Source organism: Scyliorhinus torazame, chromosome 24 (genome assembly GCF_047496885.1).
Source record: "Scyliorhinus torazame isolate Kashiwa2021f chromosome 24, sScyTor2.1, whole genome shotgun sequence".
Lineage (NCBI taxonomy): Eukaryota > Metazoa > Chordata > Chondrichthyes > Carcharhiniformes > Scyliorhinidae > Scyliorhinus > Scyliorhinus torazame.
In genome coordinates, this window is record NC_092730.1 from 46571901 (window position 1) to 46589843 (window position 17943).

General features: G+C 45.8%; 2 non-coding genes across 2 annotated transcripts; one reads left to right on the forward strand and one right to left on the reverse strand.

The window, feature by feature from the left end:
• Window positions 1-4158: 4158 nt before the first annotated feature.
• On the reverse strand, window positions 4159-4226 carry trnas-uga (transfer RNA serine (anticodon UGA)). Its single transcript has one exon. It is a non-coding gene; the product is annotated as a tRNA-Ser (tRNA).
• A 13441-nt stretch (window positions 4227-17667) lies between these two features.
• Window positions 17668-17739, forward strand: trnam-cau (transfer RNA methionine (anticodon CAU)). Its single transcript has one exon. It is a non-coding gene; the product is annotated as a tRNA-Met (tRNA).
• The last annotated feature ends 204 nt before the right edge of the window (window positions 17740-17943 follow it).

Here is a 17943-nt window from a genome sequence, read left to right on the forward strand (position 1 = left end):
GACTTTAACCTGGTGTTGTCAGACTTGTTACTGTGCACAGCAGGGGCTGACAGATAAAGAGTCATTCACCACCCAAATGTCGAAATGCACCTCCCCCAACACACGCGCATGCCCACTGCCACTGAAAGTTTTGTCCTGATTCTGATATGCAGACGTTTTAACGGAAACTAGCAAACAACATAATGATTTTATTCACTCAATAACAATATCAGAGATTGATCATTACAGATTTAGTTCAACCTTAACACAGATTTTCAGAGTATGAAAGATATTGAATGAATGACAGACTCTCATACAGTCCCAGAGACTCTCGCAAAGCGATTTAACTGAATACAAAGACAGATTGTTGCAGAAGATATGTAACAATCCGAAGAATGATTGGTATATTACAAATATGGAATGAATCTGACTCTGCCATATAGTGTCAGGGACTGAAATATGCAGCAATTGTATTTCAAAATTGATCGCACTTAGCAGGGTGGTAGTGTCAAATAACCGGATGGTGCGAATCCTCAATGTGCAAATGGGACCTTGTCGCCACAAGGACTGTGTAACGGTCACTCTGAACGTCAAGACTATGGGAGACAGAGCGCCACAGACTGACTCCTACTTTCCACAGACCACCACTGACTGAATCATGGTGAATACCAAGAGCTGAATTATGTTGTCAACACTCAAATAGAAATGGCACACAGAATAAAATGGCGAGATCATTGTGACGTGGCTCTTTATCTCAGAGCCACGTCACAACCAGGAATGGGACTTCTCACAGAGCCAAGAATGGAATAGGTTGTCGATTCTTCCACTGATTCAGGACCGCCCATCACCAGGACGTGTTGGTCCAAAAGAGTTGGAATGAGATGGGGCTGAGTTTCGCTGTGTATCCAATCAGTCCTCGGAGAAGCACAAAAACAATGAGCGAGGGAGAGAGAAAGAAACAAAGAAACAGATAGAGACGCAAAGGAAAGAGAACAAGAAAATATTTTAAAAATATGTTCGATTTCTGCCACGATTTTTTACCCAGAAATACATTCAGCTGAATGAAACCAAACCACGTTTCCATTCGCTGCCGTTGCTGCTTCTCCTTCCAAACGTTGCAGGAAATATTAAGACCATCAGACCATAAGACATAGGAGCGGAAGTAAGGCCATTCGGCCCATCGAGTCCACTCCGCCATTCAATCATGGCTGATTTCAACTCCATTTACCCACTCTCTCTCCATAGCCCTTAATTCCTCGAGAAATCAAGAATTTATCAACTTCTGTCTTAAAGACATTCAACGTCCCGGCCTCCACCGCCCTCTGTGGCAATGAATTCCACAGACCCACCACTCTCTGGCTGAAGAAATTTCTCCTCATCTCTGTTCTAAAGTGACTCCCTTTTATTCTAAGGCTGTGCCCCCGGGTCCTAGTCTCCTCTGCTAATGGAAACTACTTCCCTGCATCCACCCTATCTAAGCCATTCATTATCTAGCAAGTTTCTATTAGATCTCCCCTCAACCTCCTAAACTCCAATGAATGTAATCCCAGGGTCCTCAGACGTTCATCGTATGTTCGGCCTACCATTCCTGGGATCATCCGTTTGAATATCCGCTGGACCCGCTCCAATGTCAGTATTAGAAAATAGTCCATGCCTCTATTGTTTTTTCCAAAGTGCAAGACCTCGCACTTGCCCACGTTGAATTTCATCAGCCATTTCTTGGACCACTCTCCTAAACTGTCTAAATCTTTCTGCAGCCTCCCCACCTCCTCCATACTACCTGCCCCTCCACCTATCTTTGTATCACCGGCAAACGTAGCCAGAATGCCCCCAGTCCCGTCATCTAGATCGTTAATATATAAAGAGAACAGCTGTGGCCCCAACACTGAACCCTGTGGGACACCACTCATCACCGGTTGCCATTCCGAAAAATAACCTTTTATCCCAACTCTCTGCCTTCTGCCTGACAGCCAATCGTCAATCCATGTTAGTACCTTGCCTCGAATACCATGGGCCCTTATTTTACTCAGCAGTCTCCCGTGAGGCACCTTATCAAAGGCCTTTTGGAAGTCAAGATAGATAACATCCATTGGCTCTCCTTGGTCTAACCTATTTATTATCTCTTCAAAGAACTCTAACAGGTTTGTCAGGCACGACCTCCCCTTACTAAATCCATGCTGACTTGTCCTAATCTGACCCTGCACTTCCAAGAATTTAGAAATCTCATCCTTAACAATGGATTCTAGAATCTTGCCAACAAGCGAGGTTAGGCTAATTGGCCTAAAGTTTCCATCTTTTTCCTTGTTCCCTTCTTGAACAGGGGGGTTACAACAGCGATTTTCCAATCCTCTGGGACTTTCCCGGACTCCAGTGACTTTTGAAAGATCATAATTAACGCCTCCACTATTTCTTCAGCTGTCTCCTTTAGAACTCTAGGATGTAGTCCATCTGGGCCCGGAGATTTATCAATTTTTAGACCTCTTAGTTTCTCTAGCACTTTCTCCTTTGTGATGGCTACCATATTCAACTCTGCCCCCTGACTCTCCGGAATTGGTGGGATATTACTCATGTCTTCTACTGTGAAGACTGACGCAAAGTACTTATTTAGTTGCTCAGCTATTTCCTTGTCTCCCATCACAAAATTACAAGCGTCATTTTGGAGCGGCCCAATGTCAACTTTTGCCTCCCGTTTGTTTTTAACGTATTTAAAGAAACTTTCACTACCATTCCTAATGTTACTGGCTAGCCTACCTTCATATTTGATCCTCTCTTTCCTTATTTCTCTCTTTGTTATCCTCTGTTTGTTTTTTTAGCCTTCCCAATCTTCTGTCTTCCCACTACTCTTTGCCACATTTATAGGCTTTCTCTTTTGCTTTGATGCATTCCCTAACTTCCTTTATCAGCCATGGCTGCCTAATCCCCTCTCTGATAACCTTTCTTTTCTTTGGAATGAACCTCTGCACTGTGTCCTCAATTGCTCCCAGAAACTCCTGCCATTGCTGTTCTACTGTCTTTCCCACTAGGCTCTGCTCCCAGTCGATTTTCGTCAGTTCCTCCCTCATGCCCCTGTAGTTACCTTTTTTTAACTGTAACACCTTTACATCTGATTCTACCTTCTTTCTTTCAAATTGGAGATTGAATTCTACCATATTATGATCACTGCCTCCGAAGTGCTCCCTTACTTTAAGATCTTTAATCAAGTCTGGCTCATTACATAACACTCAGTCCAGAATGGCCTGTTCCCTCGTGGACTCCATCACAAGCTGTTCCAAAAAGCCCTCCTGTAAACATTCAATGAATTCCCTTTCCTTGGGTCCACTGGCAGCATTATTTACCCAGTCCACCTGCATATTGAAGTCCCCCATGATCACTGTGACCTTGCCTTTCTGACATGCACTTTCTATTTCGTGGTGCATTTTGTGCACCCGGTCCTGACCACTGTTAGGAGGCCTGGACATAATCCCATTATGGTTTTTTAGCCTTTGTGGTTCCTCAACTCTACCCACACAGACTCCACATTATGTCATTTAGTGCTATTGATTTAATTTCATTCCTAATTAAGAAGGCAACCCCGCCCCCTCTGCCCACCTCTCTGTCTTTTCGATAGGTTGTGAATCCCTGGATGTTTAAATGCCAGTCCTGAACCCCCTGCAACCATGTCTCTGTGATGCCTACCACATCATACCTGCCAGTCACAATCTGGGCCACAAGCTCATCTACCTTGTTCCGTACACTGCGCGCATTTAAATATAGCACCTTTAATTCTCTATTGACCGTCCCTTTTTGTTTTCTTAGTGTGGTGGACCTTGGATTACTGAGCCTTTCCATACACTGTGTCATATTTTGTGGGATGGGGACTATCGTAACCTCTCCTGAGTTTTGTCTTTTCATGCTTTTTTGTATTCCGAAGCAGCTACGCTTCCCACTGATTACTTCACCTCTTGGTTCCCTGACTTTCCCTTCCCTTATTATTTCCTGATTGCTGTTTTGGGTGTGAGTTCCTTATTCATCTGAATATTTCGTTCAGTGTCCCCCCCCCCCCCCCCCCCCCGAAAATGTTAAATATCTGACTGAACTTGATTAACGTTGAAACCGCTTATTTACAAACAATCGGAAAACGTATTAATTTTCGAGTCAGCGGCTTGTGCGGGGAGTAGAACAAACATTTCGAATCACAGTCGCTGCGAGCAGGATTCGAACCCCATTGGATTTCAAGTCCAACGCCTTAACCACTCGGCCATCGCAGCTGCGTTCATTGTGTCATTCATTAGTTATTTGGTCGATGGAATACATTCTAAAACCAGCCTGGAATCACTCCAGGAAGTTATTCCATTCGAGCGACCAATAGTCGGCCGGTGCAGACACGGTGGGCCGAATGGCCTCCTTATGCACTGTAAATTCAATGATAATCTATGATTAATCTAGGAAAAAGGTTCGGCACAACATCGTGGGCCGAAGGGCCTGTTCTGTGCTGTATTTTTCTATGTTCTAATAGTGTTTATGTGAGGTGGGGTTGAAACTTCGTGGAAAATGGCCATTGGATTTGGAGAGAAGCCTTGAGAGACTCGAAAATCTCAACTCCCTAAACGCACAATTCCACTGATTAAATAGTTTGTGTAACAACATCAGTTACATTGGAAATATATTAGAAATTCAAATGGAACAGGACCACACTTCCCAGTCTGGGAGAAAATTAAAATGATGGAATCTAGAAATTACGGCACAGAAGGAGACCTGTGCAGGCCGAATAGTCACGTGATGACCTGATGACGCAACTAACATGATCACGTGTCTGGATTCGAGCAGTTCTCCCCGGATCGCGGCCAGAGCACAATCCAGGAGGGGCTGCTCAATTATTAATTTAATTATTTTTTATTACACGACCTTGGTCGCCAGTCATTGAGAGACCAGCATTTTTGCATGGTGTCAGGAGTGGGCAGTATGGCAGAAGGACTCCACCGCATCAACCTCCTTGTATCATCCAATCGTAAAATCTCCAGCGCAGAATGAGGCCATTCGACCCAACGAGTCAACACTGACCCTCCGAATGAGCACCGCCGCTACTCTGCAAGAAGAGGTTTAATCAATAGGGCAGCACCATCCCGGCTAGCTCAGTCGGTAGAGCATGGTACTTTTAATTTCAGGATCGTGGGTTCCAGCCCCACGTTGGGCGCTTCCATATTAGTATCTTCAAATATTCATGCTGAATTAACTGTCTTCATAATATTATGTCGCTTGACTGGGAATCCAGGGGTGTGAACTAACCCTTGGTGACAAGATTGAATAAATCTGGAATTGAAATTTCGTCTCCGTAATGGCGCAGAAAGGTTCTGCTTCAGACGGATCGATTTCCACAACCGGGAACACATTTACACAACAGGGAATGATTTGACACAACCAAAGAACAAAGAAATGTACAGCACAGGAACCGGCCCTCCAAGCCTGTGCCGACCATGCTGCCCGACTAAACTACAATCTTCTACACTTCCTGGGTCCGTATCCCTCTATTCCCATCCTATTCATGTATTTGTCAAGATGCCCCTTAAATGTCACTATCGTCCCTGCTTCCACCACCTCCTCCAATAGCGAGTTCCAGGCACCCACTACTCTCTGCGTAAAAAACTTGCCTCGTGCATCTACTCTAAACGTTGCCCCTCTCACCTTAAACCTAGTAATTGACCCCTCTACCCTGGGGAAAAGCCTCTGACTATCCACTCTGTCTGTGCCCCTCATAATTTCATAGACCTCTATCAGGTCTCCCCTCAACCACCTTCGTTCCAGTGAGAACAAACCGAGTTTATTCAACCGCTCCTCATAGCTAATGCCCTCCATACCAGGCAACATTCTGGTAAATCTCTTCTGCACCCTCTCTAAAGCCTCCACATCCTTCTGGTAGTGTGGCGACCAGAATTGAACACTATACTCCAAGTGTGGCCTAACTAAGGTTCTATACAGCTGCAACATGACTTGCCAATTCTTATACTCAATGCCCCGGCCAATGAAGGCAAGCATGCCGTATGCCTTCTTGACTACCTTCTCCACCTGTGTTGCCCCTTTCAATGACCTGTAGACCTGTACTCCTAGATCTCTTTGACTTTCAATACTCTTGAGGGTTCTACCATTCACTGTATATTCCCTACCTGCATTAGACCTTCCAAAATGCATTACCTCACATTTGTCCGGATTAAACTCCATCTGCAATCTCTCCGCCCAAGTCTCCAAACAATCTAAATCCTGCTGTATCCTCTGACAGTCCTCATCGCTATCCGCAATTCCACCAACCTTTGTGTCGTCTGCAAACTTACTCAACAGACCAGTAACATTTTCCTCCAAATCATTTATATATACTACAAAGAGCAAAGGTCCCAGCACTGATCCCTGTGGAACACCACTGGTCACAGCCCTCCAATTAGTGCAGTGCAGTGCAGTTCTGTCACCGGCAGAGTCATTGTTCCACGACAGAGAGAACAGTCACACAGCAGAGAGCTCAGTTACACGGCTGAGAGCTCAGTTACACATCAGAGAGCACGGTTACACAGCAGGATATACATTTACAAACAGGGCCTCTCTGTGTGCAGCAGAAAACACATTTTCCTAAATACCCAATTTCTCCATCTCAGTATCTTGCTGGTTTGCACTGAACCTTTTCTGTGTGTCACTGTGTGTATCCTGATAGTCTCTTTCTGTGTGACTTTCTCTATCTCTTACAGCCATGCGGATGTTACGTATTCATCTCACGTTTCCCAAACAAGAATTGTGATTGATAAATACAGAAAGATTTCCACACTGACATTCAGTACCAATGTCTGATAGAGACTGAATCCCACCCTCACATACAGTACCAGACTTTGACTGAGAGGGAAACCGAGAATGGGAGGCAGTGTCATACTGGACTCGGAACTGTAACTTTCTCTCTCCACAGATGTTGCCAGACCAGCCGAGTTATCCAACATGTTATATTTCTCTTTCAGGATTTTATGAAGAATCTCCATAGCGGCATTGCCCTTGTGCTCGACGCTTCTATTTATAAAGATTGGTCCCGGATGTCTATTGTTCTGTTCGCAGCGGAGGCCAACAAACCAGAAAGAACCAAATTGACCCAATGACCCCGATAAGAAAAGCAAGGGACAAAAAAGAGTTTCTTTCGATTTTACTTTAACAGCCAAACCAAATTCAACAGGAATTAAGAAGCCCATTGAGTTAATAAAATAAGCTTCGGTTGGGAAGTAATGGTAAGATTGTTTCAGCGGGACGTTGATCAGAAGGTGGCTCGTTTGTCTAAGGGTATGATTCTCGCTTTGGCGATTCTCACGTAGGAAATTCTGCTGCGATAAAATACCAGAGGTCCCGGGTTCCAATCCCGGACGAACTCTGCAAAGCACTTTTTAACATCTGTGCGATCGATATGGTGCCATTGACTGAACGCGGGAGCAGTTCTGAGGAAAAGTAGGGAGGGACGTGTTTGGCGCTTAACCGCTCCTTGACACCTGTTCTTCGGTTGCCCACAGTACAGTCGAGGTGACTCAGTTGACCTCTTCCAGAATCCTCCTCTGCTGCCTCCACTGAATGAAGTTCCTCCTGTTTGTCCACTGGAGGCGTTCTTCACTGAGTTCTGAATTTGGTGCATTTGCGTGCTATAGTGAGAGTTTCGTGACTGAGGGTGTATAAGGGTTAATTTTGATCTAAAGTCTAGTCTTTCTTTTATTTAGTTAATTAACTTAAAAGTTCCTGTTTGGTTGAGAAGGTGAATTTTCATCAAGCTTTAAACAAAGGTTCTATTTGTAGGTACTTGCAGCTGGAGCTTATTAATTAGCTAATTGGATTAGGCCAGTCTCCAGAGGCTAGATTCACAGTATAAAAGTGATCCAGCTACAGTGCACACTTTGTTTGCTCTGAATGATGAATTTGGTGCATTTGACTGCTACAGTGAGTGTTTGGTGACTGAGGGAGTTAGACGAGGAGTTAGTAAGGTGCTCCTTTAATTTCATTTCAGCAAAGAGCGAGAACGGAACCAGGAGTTTATAGAGTGTGCAGCTGACTGGGAGCAGAGTCAGAGGCCGGAAGTCCAGTTGATCCACAGGGCAGCTATATTCTGTAAGATAAGAAGGCTTGGAGGCTAGGGCAGTTACATGCTCATCCTGTAGGATGTGGGTGGTGAGGGATACGGTGTCCACGCTGACTGTACCTGAGGGAAGTGCACCCAACTTCAGCTCCTCAGAGACCGTGTTAGGGAACTGGAGCTGGAGCTGGATGAACTTCGGATCATCCGCGAGGCAGAGCGGGTTATAGAGAATAGTTACAGGGAGGTAAGCACACCCAAGGTACAGGACAAGAGTAGCTGGATTACAGTCAGGGGAAAGAAAACAAACAGGCAGACAGTGCAGGGATCCCTCGTGGACGTTCCTCTTCAAAACAAGTATACCGTTTTGGATGCTGTTGGGGGGGGGGGGGGGGTGACCTACCGGGGAAGGCCTTAGCGGCCAGCTCTCTGGCACTGAGTCTGGGTCTGGGGCTCAGAAGGGAAGGGGGAGAAGAGAAAAGTAATCGTAATAGGAAATTCAATGGTTAAGGGAATAGATAGGAGATTCTGTGGTCGCGAGCGAGACTCCCAGAAGGTATGTTGCTTTCCGGGTGCCTGTGCCAGGGATGTCTCGTATCGTGTCTTCAGGATCCTTAAGGGGAGCGTGAGCAGCCAGAAGTCGTGGTGCACATTGCTATCAACGAGGTAGGTAGGAAAAAGGGTGTGGAGGTAATAAACGGAGTTAGGCTGGAAGTTAAAAGCCAGAACAGACAGAGTTGTCATCTCTGGTTTGTTGCCGGTGCCACGTGATAGCGAGTCTCGGAAAAGGGAGAGAGTGCAGTTGAACACGTGGCTGCAGGAATGGTGTAGGAGGGAGGGCTTCAGGTATTTGGATAATTGGAGTGCATTCTGGGGGAGGTGGGACCTGTACAAGCAGGATGGGTTGCATCTGAACCAGAGGGGCACCAATATCCTGGGAGGGAGGTTTTCTAGTAATCTTCGGGAGGGTATAAACTAATTTGGCAGGGGAATGGGAACCGGATTTGTAGTCCAGCAACTAAGGTAGCCGATATTCAGAACGCCAAAGCGTGTAATGATGCAGTGGGGGAGGTAACACTGACAAAGGAGAGTACTTGCAGGCACGGAGATGGGTTGAAGTGTGTATACCTCAACGCAAGAAGCATCAGGAATAAGGTGGGTGAACTTAAGGCATGGATCGGTACGTGGGACTACGATGTGGTGGCCATCACAGAAACTTGGATAGAAGAGGGGCAGAAATGGTTGTTGGAGGTCCCTGGTTATAGATGTTTCAATACGATTAGGGAGGGTGGTAAAAGAGGTGGTGGGGGGGGGGGGGGGTGGCATTGCTAATTAGAGAGAGTATAACAGCTGCAGACAGACAATTCGAGGAGGATCTGCCTACTGAGGTAGTATGGGTTGAAGTCAGAAATACGAAAGGAGCGGTCACCTTGTTGGGAGTTTTCTGTGGGCCCAAATATTAGCAGAGATGTGGAGGAACAGATTGGGAAACAGATTTTGGAAAGGTGCAGAAATCACAGGGTAGTAGTCATGGGTGACTTCAACTTCCCAAACATTGAGTGGAAACTCTTTACAAAGAACAAAGAGCAAAGAAAATTACAGCAAGGAACAGGCCGTTCGGCCCTCCCAGCCTGCGCCGATCCAGATCCTTCACCAAAACCTGTCGCCTATTTTCCAAGGATCTACTTCCCTCTGTTCCCCGCCCATTAATATATCTGTCTAGATGCATCTTAAATGACACTATCGTGCCCGCCTCTACCAGCTCCGCTGGCAAAGCGTTCCAGGCACCCACCACCCTCTGCGTAAAATACTTTCCACGCACACCTCCCTTAAACTTTCCACCTCTCACCTTGAAATCGTGACCCCTTGTAATTGACACCCCCACTCTTGGAAAAAGCTTGTTGCTATCCACCCTGTATATACCTCTCATAATTTTGTAGACCTCAATCAGGTCCCCCTTCAACCTCCATCTTTCCAATGAAAACAATCCTAATCTACTCAACCTTCCTTCATAGCTAGCACCCTCCATACCAGGCAACATCCTGGTGAACCTCCTCTGCACCATCTCTAAATCATCCACATCCTTCTGGTAATGTGGCGACCAGAACTGCACGCAGTATTCCAACTGTGGCCTGACCAAAGTTCTAGACAACTGTAACATGACCTGCCGACTCTTGTACTCAATACCCCGTCCGATGAAGGCAAGCATGCTGTATGCTTTTTTGACCACTCTATCGACCTGCGTTGCCACCTTCAGGGTACAATGGACCTGAACGCCCAGATCTCTCTGTACATCAATTTTCCCCAGGACTCTTCCATTGACCGTAAAGTCCGCTCTTGAATTAGATCTTCCAAAATGCATCACCTCGCATTTGCCTGGATTGAACTCCACCTGCCATTTCTCTGCCCAACTCTCCAATCTATTTATGTTTCCCGGTATTCTCTGACAGTCCTCCACGGTATCTGCAACTCCACCAATCTTACTATCATTTGCAAACTTGCTAATCAAACCACCTATTCCTTCGTCCAGATCATTTCTGTATATCACAAACAACAGTGCTCCGAGCACGGATCCCTGTGGAACACCACTAGACACCTTTCTCCGTTTTGAGACACTCCCTTCCACCACTACTCTCTGTCTCCTGTTGCCCAGCCAGTTCTTTATCCATCTAGCTAGTACAGCCTGAACCCCATACGACTTCACTTTTTCCAGCAACCTGCCATGGGAAACTTTATCAAACGCCTTACTGAAGTCCATGTATATGACATCTACAGCCCTTCCCTCATTAATTAACGTTGTCACTTCCTCAAAGAATTCTATTAGGTTTCTAAGTTATGACCTTCCCTGCACAAAACCATGCTGCCTATCACTAATAAGTCTATTTTCTTCCAAATGTGAATAGATCCTATCACGCAGTATCTTCTCCACAGTTTGCCTACCACTGAAGTCAAGCTCACAAGTCTATAATTCCCACGATTATCTCTGCTACCCTGCTTAAACAAAAGGACAACATTAGCAAACCTCCAGTCCTCCGGGACCTCAACAGTGCTCAAGGATGCTGCAACGATATCTGTTAAGGCCCCAGCTATTCCTTCCCTTGCTTCCCTCAGTAGCCTGGGATAGATCCCATCCGGACCTGGGGACTTGTCCACCTTAATGCCTTTTAGAATACCCAAACTTCCCCCTTCCTTATGCCGACTTGACCTAGAATATTTAAACATCCATCCTTAGCCTCAACATCCGTCATGTCTCTCTCTTTGGTGAATACCGATGCAAAGTACTCATTAAGAATCTCACCCATTTCCTCTGACTCCACGCATAAATTCCTTCTTTTGTCTTTGAGTGGGCCAATCCATTCTCTAGTTACCCTCTTGCTCCTTTCTACGAATAAAAGGCTTTGGGATTTTCCTTAACCCTGTTAGCCAAAGATATGTCATGACCCCTTTTAGAACTCTTTATTGCGCGTTTGAGATGTGTCCTACTTTCCCGATATTCCTCCAAAGCTTCATCAGATTTAAGTCGCCTAGATCTTATGTATGCTTCCTTTTTCATCTTCGCAAGACTCACAATTCCACCCGTCATCCATGGTTCCCTAATCTTGCCATTTCGATCCCTCAATTTCACAGGGACATGTCTGTCCTGCACTCGAATCAACCTTTCCTTAAAATACTCCCCCATTTCAAATGTGGATTTACCCTGAAAGAGCTGCTCCCAATCCACATTCCCTAGTTCCTTCCGAATTTTGTTATACAAAGAACAAAGAACAAAGAAATGTACAGCACAGGAACAGGCCCTTCGGCCCTCCAAGCCCGTGCCGACCATCCTGCCCGACTAAACTACAATCTTCTACACTTCCTGGGTCCGTATCCTTCTATTCCCATCCTATTCATATATTTGTCAAGATGCCCCTTAAATGTCCCTATCGTCCCTGCTTCCACTACCTCCTCCGGTAGTGAGTTCCAGGCACCCACTACCCTCTGCGTAAAAAACTTGCCTCGTACATCTACTCTAAACCTTGCCCCTCTCACCTTAAACCTATGCCCCCTAGTAATTGACCCCTCTACCCTGGGGAAAAGCCTCTGACTATCCACTCTGTCTATGCCCCTCATAATTTTGTATACCTCTATCAGGTCGCCCCTGAACCTCCTTCGTTCCAGTGAGAACAAACCGAGTTTATTCAATCACTCCTCATAGCTTATGCCCTCAATACCAGGCAACATTCTGGTAAATCTCTTCTGCACCCTCTCTAAAGCCTCCACATCCTTCTGGTAGTGTGGCGACCAGAATTGAACACTATACTCCAAGTGTGGCCTAACTAAGGTTCTATACAGCTGCAACATGACTTGCCAATTCTTATACTCAATGCCCCGGCCAATGAAGGCAAGCATGCCGTATGCCTTCTTGACTACCTTCTCCACCTGTGTTGCCCCTTTCAATGACCTGTGGACCTGTACTACTAGATCTCTTTGACTTTCAATACTCTTGAGGGTTCTACCATTCACTGTATATTCCCTACCTGCATTAGCCCTTCCAAAATGCATTACCTCACATTTGTCCGGATTAAACTCCATCTGCCATCTCTCCGCCCAAGTCTCCAGACAATCTAAATCCTGCTGTATCCTCAGACAGTCCTCATCGCTATCCGCAATTCCACCAACCTTTGTGTCGTCTGCAAACTTACTAATCAGACCAGTTACATTTTCCTCCAAATCATTTATATATACTACAAAGAGCAAAGGTCCCAGAACTGATCCCTGTGGAACACCACTGGTCACAGCCCTCCAATTAGAAAAGCATCCCTCAATTGCTACCCTCTGCCTTCTCTGGCCTAGCCAGTTCTGTATCCACCTTGCCAGTTCACCCCTGATCCCGTGTGACTTCACCTTTTGTACTAGTCTACCATGAGGGACCTTGTCAAAGGCCTTACTGAAGTCCATATAGACAACATCTACTGCCCTACCTGCATCAATCATCTTAGTGACCTCCTCGAAAAACTCTATCAAGTTAGTGAGACACGACCTCCCCTTCACAAAACCGTGCTGCCTCTCACTAATATGTCCATTTGCTTCCAAATGGGAGTAGATCCTGTCTCGAAGAATTCTCTCCAGTAATTTCCCTACCACTGAAGTAAGGCTCACCGGTCTGTAGTTCCCGAGATTATCCTTGCTACCCTTCTTAAACAGAGGAACAACATTGGCTATTCTCCAGTCCTCCGGGACATCCCCTGAAGACAGCGAGGATCCAAAGATTTCTGTCAAGGCCTCAGCAATTTCCTCTCCAGCCTCCTTCAGTATTCTGGGGTAGATCCCATCAGGCCCTGGGGACTTATCTACCTTAATATTTTTTAAGACACCCAACACCTCGTCTTTTTGGATGACAATGTGACCCAGGCTATCTACACCCCCTTCTCCAGACTCAACATCTACCAATTCCTTCTCTTTGGTGAATACTGTGGCAAAGTATTCATTTAGTACCTCGCCCATTTCCTCTGGCTCCACACATAGATTCCCTTGCCTATCCTTCAGTGGGCCAACCCTTTCCCTGGCTACCCTCTTGCTGTTTATGTACGTGTAAAAAGCCTTGGGATTTTCCTTAACCCTATTTGCCAATGACTTTTCATGACCCCTTCTAGCCCTCCTGACTCCTTGCTTAAGTTCCTTCCTACTTTCCTTATATGCCACACAGGCTTCGTCTGTTCCCAGCCTTTTAGCCCTGACAAATGCCTCCTTTTTCTTTTTGACGAGGCCTACAATATCACTCGTCATCCAAGGTTCCCGAAAATTGCCGTATTTATCTTTCTTCCTCACAGGAACATGCCTGTCCTGTATTCCTTTCAACTGACACTTGAAAGCCTCCCACATGTCAGATGTTGATTTGCCCTCAAACATCCGCCCCCAATCTATGTTCTTCAGTTCCCGCCTAATATTGTCATAATTAGCCTTCCCCCAATTTACCACATTCATCCTCGGACCACTCTTATCCTTGTCCACCAGTACTTTAAAACGGACTGAATTGTGGTCACTGTTACCGAAATGCTCCCCTACTGAAACATCTACCACCTGGCCGGGCTCATTCCCCAATACCAGGTTCAGTACTGCCCCTTCCCTAGTTGGACTGTTTACATATTGTTTTAAGAAGCCCTCCTGGATGCTCCTTACAAACTCCGCCCCGTCTAAGCCCCTGGCGCTAAGTGAGTCCCAGTCAATATTGGGGAAGTTGAAGTCTCCCATCACCATTTTTACTCTTTTCCAAAATCTGTCTACCTATCTGCTCCTCTATCTCCCGCTGGCTGTTGGGAGGCCTGTAGTATACCCCCAACATTGTGACTGCACCCTTCTTATTCCTGATCTCTACCCATATAGCCTCACTGCCCTCTGAGGTGTCCTCTCGCAGTATACGTGGCCTTTCCCCAATTTAGCACTCTTTCTTTAGGACCACTCTCGTCTTTGTCCAGGAGTAATCAAATAGTTTGGATGGGGTGGTGTTTGTGCAGTGTGTCCAGGAAGCTTTTCCAACACAGTATGTAGATTGTCCGACCAGTGGGGAGGCCATATTGGATTTGGTACTTGGTAATGAACCAAGGCAAGCGATAGATTTGTTAGTGGGGGAGCATTTTGGAGATAGTGACCACAATTCTGTGACTTTCACTTTAGTAATGGAGAGGGATAGGTGCGTGCAACAGGGCAAGGTTTACAATTGGGGGAAGGGTAAATACGATGTTGTCAGGCAAGCATTGAAGTGCATAAGTTGGGAACATAGGCTGGCAGGGAAGGACACAAGTGAAATGTGAAACTTGTTCAAGGAATAGGTACTACGTGTCCTTGATATGTATGTCCCTGTCAGGCAGGGAAGAGATGGTCGAGTGAGGGAACCATGGTTGACAAGAGAGGTTGAATGTCTTGTTAAGAGGAAGAAGGAGACATCTGTAAGGATGAGGAAACAAGTTTCAGTCAGGGCGCTGGAGGGATACAAGATAACCAGGAGGGAACTGAAGAAAGGGATTCGGAGAGCTAAGAGAGGGCAAGGAAAATCTTTGGCGGGTAGGATCCAGGTAAATCCCAAGGCCTTTTACACATATGTGAGAAATATGAGAATGACTAGAGCGAGGGTAGGTCCGATCAAAGACAGTAGCGGGAGATTGTGTATTGAGTCTGAAGAGATAGGAGAGGTCTTGAACGAGTTCTTTTCTTCAGTATTTACAAATGAGAGGGGCGATATTGTTGGAGAGGACAGTGTGAAACAGATTGGTAAGCTCGAGGAAATACTTGTTAGGAAGGAAGATGTGTTGGGCATTTTGAAAAACTTGAGGATAGACAAGTCCCCCGGGCCTGACGGGATATATCCAAGGATTCTATGGGAAGCAAGAGATGAAATTGCAGAGCCGTCGGCAATGATCTTTTCGTCCTTACTGTCAGCAGGGGTGGTACCAGGGGATTGGGGAGTGGCGAATGTCGTTCTCCTGTTCAAAAAAGGGAATAGGGATAACCCTGGAAATTACAGTCCAGTTAGTCTTACTTCGGTGGTAGGCAAAGTAATGGAAAGGGCACTGAGCGATAGGATTTCTGAGTATCTAGAAAGACATTGCTTGATTAGGGATAATCAGCATGGATTTGTGAGAGGTAGGTCTTGCCTAACAAGTCTTATTGAATTCTTTGAGGAGGTGATGAAGCATGTGGATGAAGGTAAAGAAGTGGATGTAGTGTACATGGATTTTACTAAGGCATTTGATAATGATCCCCATGGTAGGCTTATGCAGAAAGTAAGGAGGCATGGGATAGTGGGACATTTGGCCTGTTAGATAACGAACTGGCTAACCGATAGAAGTCAGAGAGTGGTGAAGGATAGCAAATATTCAGCCTGGATCCCAGTTACCAGTGGCGTACCGCAGGGATCAGTTCTGGGTCCTCTGCTGTTTGTGATTTTCAATAATGACTTGGATGAGGGAATTGAAGGGTGGGTCAGTAAATTTGCAGACGATACGAAGATTGGTGGAGCTGTGGATAGTGAGGAGGGCTATTGTCGGTTGCAAATAGACATAGATAGGATGCAGAGCTGGGCTGAGAAGTGGCAGATGGAGTTTAATCCTGAAAAGTGTGAGGTTGTCCATTTTGGAAGGACAAATATGAATGCGGAATAATGGATTAACGGTAGTGTTCTTGGCAATGTGGAGGAGCAGAGAGATCTTGGGGGCTATGTTCATAGATGTTTGAAAGTTGCCACTCAAGTGGATAGAGCTGTGGAGAAGGCCAATGGTGTGCTAGCGTTCATTAACAGAGGGGTTGCATTTAAGAGCCGTGTGGTGATGATGCAGCTGTACAAAACTTTGGTAAGGCCATATTTGGAGCACTCGGATACAGGACTCTGGCTGGGGTTCAAAAGGAGGAAACGCATGTCTTGTTTGAAATGAAACGACGATGGAGATTGAATTTAAGTCGATTTGTGCACGGAGCTTAGTTTTGACGACGACGCATCAGGATGGCCAGGCGGTCTAAGATGCTGCGTTCAGCTCGCTGTCTCTTTTGGAGACGTGGGTTAGAATCTCTCTCCTGATATTCACTTTTCCTCCACGAGATTTAATTTCTCCAGACAGATTTTCAACCTCAGGAAGATCATTGGACAAGCGTTGGCCTGAGGTCATGGGATTGCTGCTTAAATACGCACAGCAAGACCCCACAGGCAAAAGCCCAGTTAATGACTCGATAATCTGCTTCAGTGACTCTGGTTTAGGAATTCATATTGATCCCAGGACCCCGTGTAAAATTCGTCTTCTCAACTTATAAATAGTGTGGCTGGTTGGATTGTTCACATGCGTCCGAGAGGGGAAGTTGGGAACTCGGTTTCTATTGTGATTTATTGCTCGATAAACCTTATTTCCTTATTGCCTCACTGTGAGGTATTACTGGATATCGTTATATATCAATATTGCCCCTCTGTGGAGTACTACTGGATAACGTTTCCCGTGCAGCTTTGACAAATTGTCACGTGGACTAGAAACGTCAGCTCATTTCTCTCCCTCCAGATGCTGCCAGGCCTGCTGAGACTTTAAAGCATTTTCTCTGTGGTTCCCTATGTGTGAGCTTTACAATGTTGTAATGTGTCATGCTGTCTCCTTCATTCTTGGGACTAATGTCGGGATGAGACTGCAAGAAATTTCTGATAGGTATTTGCTGCAAAGCAAACAGGAACGTGTGTTATGTTTACTTTTGGTGCGAGGGAGAATGTGAATAGAAGAGAACAGCCTCGATTCCTCGTCCTCAGGGTAATGGCCCAGCACGGTTTCCCTACCGCACTCTGCTCCTTAAACCAGGAGGTACGTCATTACTGCCCTGCGGCAGCCACACAACTATTCACTTCCTCATTTTTTCTTTAAACAAGAATACACGTTTGAGCTCACTGATTCTGGTCAGCACAGTTCAGATAATTCAGTTTCGTGCTGAATGGTTGTTCTGTGAAGGTGACGTAATTTCTTCTGTGACGTTGTTCTGATGGGAAAGTGGGGAATGACTGCAATCACCTTCATAGAATGACGTTCGGCGCGACAGATTCACCGCTCTGGGAACATTGATCACGTTGTTACTGATTTCTTCAAACTTTACCTCAAGTCCGACCCCGCAGAGAATCAACCACGAGCAGAGTGGCGCAGCGGCAGCGTGCTGGGCCCATAACCCAGAGGTCAATGGATCGAAACCATTCTCTGCTATTTATTTTCTAATTCACACCAAAAGCAAACAAGTCGCGATTTGTCAGCAACACATCTGCCTTTTTGTTTATTCGTATCAAAGTTTTGCTTTCAGTCTGATCCGCTCCTTGATTCCTGTTCTTCAGCGACCCACAGTGCAGCGAGGTGACTAAGTTGACTTCTCCCAGAACTCTTCTCCCTCTACTGGATGAACGTTCACCTGTT